This window comes from Carya illinoinensis, chromosome 10 (genome assembly GCF_018687715.1).
Source record: "Carya illinoinensis cultivar Pawnee chromosome 10, C.illinoinensisPawnee_v1, whole genome shotgun sequence".
NCBI classification, from domain to species: Eukaryota; Viridiplantae; Streptophyta; class Magnoliopsida; order Fagales; family Juglandaceae; genus Carya; species Carya illinoinensis.
Genome location: NC_056761.1, coordinates 7,024,120 through 7,032,004, shown reverse-complemented (window position 1 = coordinate 7,032,004; position 7,885 = coordinate 7,024,120). Strand labels below are relative to the sequence as shown.

The following is a 7,885-nucleotide window of genomic DNA, read 5'->3' as shown; positions in this document are numbered from 1 at the left end:
TCATCAGTGCAATATGACAGTTTTTCTCGAGTATAATAATATAAAACTTCAATTGATTTCCTTCTCTAATTTATGGATGGATTCTCTTATGACTTTAGTAGAATCTCAATATTATTTTATACTGATCAAGTTCTATAAGCGCTTCTAAAAGGGAAAAAGACAAAAATAAAAAACTCCTAAAAAATATAACAACGTATCAGTAGCTTGCATTTTTATGGGAAATTCCAGCAAACACTTGGTGCCATAATCAAAAGAAGGCACTGCTAAGTTTAGAAGTCATCGCCTATAATGAATGAAATTAACACGGTATTGATCAGGATGAAACTAATGGAAAAAAAATCCAAAAATTATAGAAGTCTGATGAAAAATGCAAGAAGTTACAAGCAATAATCATCTAGTGTGAGGGCAAACGGTGAGAAGCAAAGCGGCTGTCAAAGAACTTTGAAACACAGAATAGCGCAAGAGCGAGAACTGCGGAAGCATAAATATGGTACCAAGTTCATTAATACAAACCATATGTGATATGTAAATCATTGAAAACTGCCTTCTTTTTAGTCCATCAATATAACATGAGGATTTATTTGTACATATATATCAGTGGCAACGTGATAGTTTTCTCAAAGTATGATAACATAAAAGGTCAGTTGATCTCCTCCTCTAATTTAGGGACGGATTCTCATAGGATTATAGTAGCATCTCAATATTATTTTGTACTTGATCAAGTTTTTTAAGCGCTTGTAAAATGGGAAAAAATAAAAATAAAAAACTCTTAAAAAACATAACAACGTATCACTAGCTTGCATTTCTAATTTTGTATGAGAAACTTCATCAAACACTTGGTGTCATAATCAAATAAGGCATTGCTATGCTTAGAAGTCATCACCCATAAGGAATGAAATTAACGCGATACAGACCAGGATGAAGTTAATGGTTAAAAAAAAAACCAAAATTCCTATGCAGTGAGAGGGCGAATGGCAAGCGGTTGTGAAAGAACTTCGGGATACAGAATGGCACCAGAACAAGAACTGGGGGAGCATAAATATGGTTAATTTATGGGAATTAATTGGATTCTATCGTCACTGGGCTAAACATGTGGACTTGTATTAACTGGGCTCTTGTCGTTGGGCCGCATAATTGAAATCATCAGCTAATGGGCTCGTGACACAAGGGAATGAGTACACTGAATAAACTGATAATATTTATTTTGTATAAAATAATAGATATTTTTATCATTTCACCTGATGTTGATAAATAAAATCATTAAGATATGTCATAATTTACACTAAATGGGTACCATCCATTTCACTTGAAAATGGAAAGGATCTGACGATCCCATATGTAAATGTTGTAAATTCATGAATGTAATAAAATATATTCTATGTATTTGATGGATGACCATTAGAATTCTTACCCATTCATATATTCCTATTTCACATATTCATATATCCTCTTTATTTATATATTGTCATTCCTTAAGTTCAAGTATCTATTTAATATCTTGAAATCTCATATGCTTATAAAATGGAGTTTTGAGATGCATTTGTGGTAGATACACAACAAAAAAATTGAGAGAAATAATATTGAGTTCCTAAAGAATTAGTTTCATATACAAATACAACATGAGTATTTATATGTATATAAATCAGTGGCAACATGACAGTTTTCCCCAAGTATGATAACATAATAGGTCAGTTGATCTACTACTCTAATTTAGGGACGGATTCTCCTAGGCCTATAGTAGGATCTGAATACTATTTTGTACTGGATCAAGTTTTTAAAGTTTTTGTAAAAAGGTGGAAAACAAAAATAAAAAACATAACAATGTATCACTAGCTTTCATTTCTATGAGAAACTTTATCAAACACTTGCAGCAAAGTCTGTATTTGAACTAAACATAATAGAAGTTTTTTGCTTATTCTTAATATGACATAATAGAAGTTTTTTGCTTATTCATAATCTGACAAAAAGAACATTCATACTTCCACAAGATGTGTTCTACATAATACCACTCTTCTTGTTTAGCTCTACAAAAAATGACACAATCATCACCACATAAAAAATGGTTAATGCTCATACCACCCCTTGAAGCTGCCACTCTCTTAATGGAACCATTCCTCTCAGCTTGTAGAAATAGAGAACTTAGCCTCTCAGCACAAAGAAATAGATATGGAAACAAGGGATCACCATATCTTAAGCCTCTTGAAGGGAAGATAGCATCACCAGGTACTCCATTAACTTTAACTAAATAGCTAACTGTCTAACACAGACCATAATCAAACTAATCCATCTCACACCAAAACCCAGCTTTAGCATTATAGCCTCCAAATAATCACACTCTACCCTATTGGAGATAAAGGTTGAACTATTCAAAAGATCCACCAGAATTGTTTATATTGGATTTGTTCGATTTGTTGTTACTGATGTTACTAATATTGTGCGCATCTGATTTGTTTATCTAAAATTGATATTGTGCCTGTTGGCCAAAGTTGTGCGCTTTTAACAAATATAAAATTGCTTTATGCTCCAAAACTTGTATTTTTCTTTGTTATAGTCTATCACATCAGGGCTACAAATGTCTTAATTTGGCTACAAGAAAAATATATATATCATGTCATGTCATTTTCAATGAATATTTATTCCCATTTCAAAAAGAATTTTCAGTATCAACTCATCTCGAAATAGAATATTTTCCCTACCATCCTTTCTCTGTCACCAGAGTCAACAAACTAACCATACAGGTCCTCTCATACTTCCAACTGATCCATTGCCAAGTGATCCAATCCTTCCACAAAATCAGGTACATTCGGATATTCAGTTATCTTTGATAAGTTCAAATGATGCTCAAGTACCAGCAATGAATTCTATTCAAAATTCAAGTGCTACTGTTGGAACCACAAATAACATCCCGAATACCTCTCAAAATCTTACCAGACCAATTGAGCAAACAAACCGTATGCTGACTAGATCTCAAACACAATCACTCAAACCGAAAGCACCATATGTTGGTATAGCCCGATACCCACTATGTCAGTGTTTAATTACTAATCATGTTTCTTCTCTTACAGAACCTACATGTTTTTCGAAGGCCTCTAAGCATCATCACTGGCGTGAAGCAATGGATATTGAATTCAATGCTCTTATCAAAAATGGTACTTGGATCTTGTCCCACCCAATCCAAGTAAGAACCTTGTTGGAAACAAATGGGTCTTCCAAATTAAGAAACATGCAAATGGCAAAACTGAGCGTTTTAAAGCGCGACTGGTGGTGAAAAGATATCATCAACAATCCAGTGTGGATTTCACGGAAACCTTTAGCCCTGTGGTTAAGTCAAGGACTATACAATTACTATTATCTCTAGTTGTTACACGACAATGGCCTATTAAGCAAATAGACATTCAAAATGCATTTCTACACGGTCTACTAAAGGAAGAGGTTTACATGCAACAACCACAAGGGTATGTTCACCCTGATTTTCTCACTCATGTTTGCCATTTAAAGAAAAGATTATAGGCTCCAAGGGCCTGGTTTTCCAGACTAACTAGAAAATTGCAGCAAATGGGATTAATGGATCAAAGGCAGATAACTCCTTATTCACTCTTCATAGGAATAATTTTTCTATCTTTATCCTTATATATGTTAATGATATAATCATCACAGGGACATCTTCAAATGAAATTAATCAATTTATTCAACAACTGGGCTCTGTTTTTCCAGTGAAAGATTTAGGCAAACTTTCATATTTTCTTGGTGTAGAAGCATTGTTTGATGGCCATGATCTCTATTTGACACAAAGAAAATATGTAGCTGACCTATTACAACAGGTGAACATGCATGAAGCCAAGCCTTGTTCGATTCCTATGAGTACCACTTATGCTTTATCTAAGTATGATGGCAATGATTTTTCTGATCCGCAACGATATAGAAGCACGGTTGGTGCATTACACTAGTTGGAATTTACTTGTCTAGATATTGCTTTCGTGGTTCACCATGTTAGCAAATTCATGCATCAACCTAAGGACATTCATTGGCAAGCTGTCAAACGAATTCTTTGGTATCTAAAGTTTACAGTTGGCTATGCTCTTCATTTCCTCAGTAAATCAAATCACTCTCTTCAAGGATTCAGTGATGCAGATTGGGTTGCCGACAAAGATGATACACGAAGTATTGGAGGTACTGTATTTTTCATGGATCAAATCTAATCAATTGGAGCTACAACAATAACAAACAGTTGCTAGTAGCATCATAGAATCGGAATATAAATCACTCTCCAACACATCAACAGAGTTACGTTGGATCCAATCAATTTTGCATGATCTGCGACTTCCCTTAATAACCAGTCCAAAATTGTGGTGTGATAATATTAAAGTTATATATTTGTCCTCTAAGCCAATTTTTCATGCAAAGACAAAATATATTGAAACTGATTTTCACTATGTTCAGGATCAAGTTTTGGCTAAAAAGCTTCATGTCTCATTTCTTTCCACAACAAATCAGCTTGCTGATTTATTAACCAAACCACTTTTCTCGATTTATTTTCAATCTTTATGTGACAACCTTCATGTTCAAGATTTGTCCATTCGATTGAGGGGGCGTATTGGAGATAAAGGTTGAACTATTCAAAAGATCCACCATAATCATTTACATTGGGTTTGTTAGATTTGTTGTTACTGATGTTACTGATATTGTGCGCATCAGAGTTGTTTACGTTGTAGTTATTTTTTTAAATTTCAAATACCTGATGTATAGGAACAAAGTTACCGGAAGTTCTCTACAAATCATACATGCTGTATACACTTCAAAATTAATGAAATATATTTAAAAGTTCATAAGCCACCATAAAATTATCTGTGATAAGCCTGTCAAGAATAAATGTACTTTGGTTATAAGAAACCATCTTAGACAGCACCATTTTTAGTCTATTAGCCAAGACCTTAGAAATTAAATTGTATAGCACATTACATAACCTAATAGGTATAAACTCATGCATAGAGGTAGGAGAATTCACCTTAGGTACCAAAATAATGAGAGTATGATTAAGACTTGTAGGCAAGCATCAACTTCTCATAAACTCCAAGACAACTTGAGACACATCACTGCCAACAATCTCCCAATGATCTTGAAAAAATTCAGAACTATAGCCACATGGTTTAGGGGTTTTAAAGAGTGACATTTACTTCAAAGTAATCAGAACTTCATCCCTAGAGAATTCCTTATCCAAACTGAATCTCATTTCATTAGAACTTCTAGACTCCACCCCTACTAAACATTGATCGATGCACTCTCTAGAGGAAGAAGTAGAGAGAAAAACATTTGAGAAATACTGCCAGAATCCATGAGCAATTTCCTTGCCCTCTGTCAATCACACCCTATTATCATTCATCACCTTCTTTATCGTATTCTTCTTCATTCTTCGGTTAACACAAATGTGGTAAAATTTGGTATTTCTATCACTATCACCCTTCTCTAGCCAATGCCTAATGCCCTGTGCTTCTATTTGATGTCTTCTTGATCTAAAAAAAATTCAATTTCCTTTCTAAGCTGTTTCTGAGCATGCATAGAACTGCCCCTCATCCCTTTGTAAGGGATTTAAGGCTTTAGATTTTTTCTTAATGGCCTTACTCCATCGTTGAAGACCTTTGCTGCACACCTCCAGTTTTTTTGCCATTCTGATGCCACAGTCAGACTGCATGGATAATGATATGAATGCATGGATTATGATATTGTGGCAAACCAAACATACACCAAAGATGAGAGAGAGCCTGATTGGCTGATAAATTCTGACAAAATTAAGAAAGATATGAATGCATGGATTATGACAAAATTAAGATGAGAGAGAGCCAGATTGCGTTTGCCGGGAGTCGAACCCGGGTCTATTGCTTGGAAGGCAATTATCCTAACCGTTGGACTACAAACGCTGGTGATAGGAACGCTTCAGTTTGACAATTTAATTCACTGTGATGATTTCCGACACCGGGTTGAACGTAACATATTTCATTATTACCGTAACATAAAAAATAAAATATTATTTTTTATTTTTTTATTTCATTTTATTCTTATTAAACTAATTAAATTATTCTATTTATCATCTACACACTATATATTTATTATAGAAAAAATAAAAAAAAATTAAAATAAATATGGTGTGTGAAGTGTGAGGATGACAAGAAAAATTTTCTTTACCGTTATTTTTACGTTTCTTATCTATATAATTTGATTTAAAAAATAAAATTTTATAAATCAAATCACATACATTTACAATTTTGCTTAATATATATATAAATAATAGTTATAATTGTGAGTGCATAAATGCAGTACAATTACTTTACAAATAATGAATAAATACAATACTTATATAAATTTTTTTTAATAATAAATACCACTCTTTTTTAAAAAAACTACACAACATTTGAATAATTCACGAATACTGTATACAACATTACTTATATACATGTATATATATATATATATATATTTATATTTATATATATAATATATTAACGTGAGATAGAAGAGATTTTCATATTTTATACCTCATAAAGTGTAATCGCGACAAGTGTTCCCCTTGTTAACAACAGATAATTCTTGTTGGTAAGGCTTACACCTGAACAGTTGACAGAGTTTGAATAATTCAAGGCCGTTTTGTAGGCAATATTCTGCAGTGGCCATCAAGTACTACTTGTTCATGATCAGATTGGAACCGATATATTCTTGCCGACCCTGATCATCTACGTACCCAATTCAGCAAATTAATTTCGACTTTAGATCTTCCACATGTGGGTCTTGTTTCTTTGTCTACATCGATCGTGTCGGCAATCTCAATTCTCATCATATGTTTTGTTGCATTACATGCAAGTCAACAATGACAACCTTATATATATATGGCCGTGTTAATGCTCCTGTTAGAGCATGTTAAAAAGCGGTACTGGTCCTCGTGGTACCCATTGTTATTCATAATTCATATATTAGGATGCCATTTTCTGGCTCTAAAATATGAATAATTTAATTTATCCAATCTCATTGTTTAAATTTTTTAGATAATTAATTATAATTATAACTTAATATAATATTAAAATAAAGATCCCGAATTTAAAGCTTAATTCTAGCTCTACATTAATAAAATAATTGTTCACTTATTTTTGTCATTGTCTGGACTAGGTATTAATCATTGCTACATGTCGGGATTATAAAATTGTTGATGTATCCCATACATGGAATGAGGCAAAGAGGTCCTACCGACAACTTTTAGAGCCAATTAGAGGAATAGGCTCGGGAGTAAGACCCTGAAACAGGAAAAAGAGGAGGCCAGCATACACTGTTGGGTTTATATATGGAGTTTGATTTTGTTGATGTGTCGATCTGATTTGATGACGTGGCCGTTATGTGATTTTCTATGATCTTCTCCTTAATTATAAGGGGCACTCATAATCAAGACTATTACATGATATATATTCATAATATTTGTTATCTTTTCCTATGGATATAATATTTAAATTAAGGGTGTCTTGTCCCCTTGATTAATATGAGATGTCAATATTTGAGAGTTTTTGCTGAAAAACCATATAACTCAACAACATCACCTATGAAAGAAGGAGGAGATCATCAGTGAGAGAACCATATATCTTTGTACGGCTAGGATTGTCTAAATACATATGATGTAATCTTATTTTTTTTCGTGGTAAAATTTAGCGACAACTCGCTCATCTAGATATAGGTATATTATCAAATCACGTTAAATTTATATATTTTTCTGTATTTTTTCTTTACCTTTTATACTATTCATCCTAATTATCGTACATTTCACAACAGTATTCTTAATTAATAAAGATCGATGCATGTTTGAAACTCCGGATCGATCTCTCCATGCGACATTGACTATCAAGGACTG

General features: G+C 33.1%; 1 non-coding gene across 1 annotated transcript; it reads right to left on the bottom strand.

Annotated features, from left to right (window-relative positions):
* Positions 1-5,843: 5,843 nt before the first annotated feature.
* On the bottom strand, positions 5,844-5,915 carry TRNAG-UCC. The gene has a single exon. It is a non-coding gene; the product is annotated as a tRNA-Gly (tRNA).
* Positions 5,916-7,885: the final 1,970 nt, after the last annotated feature.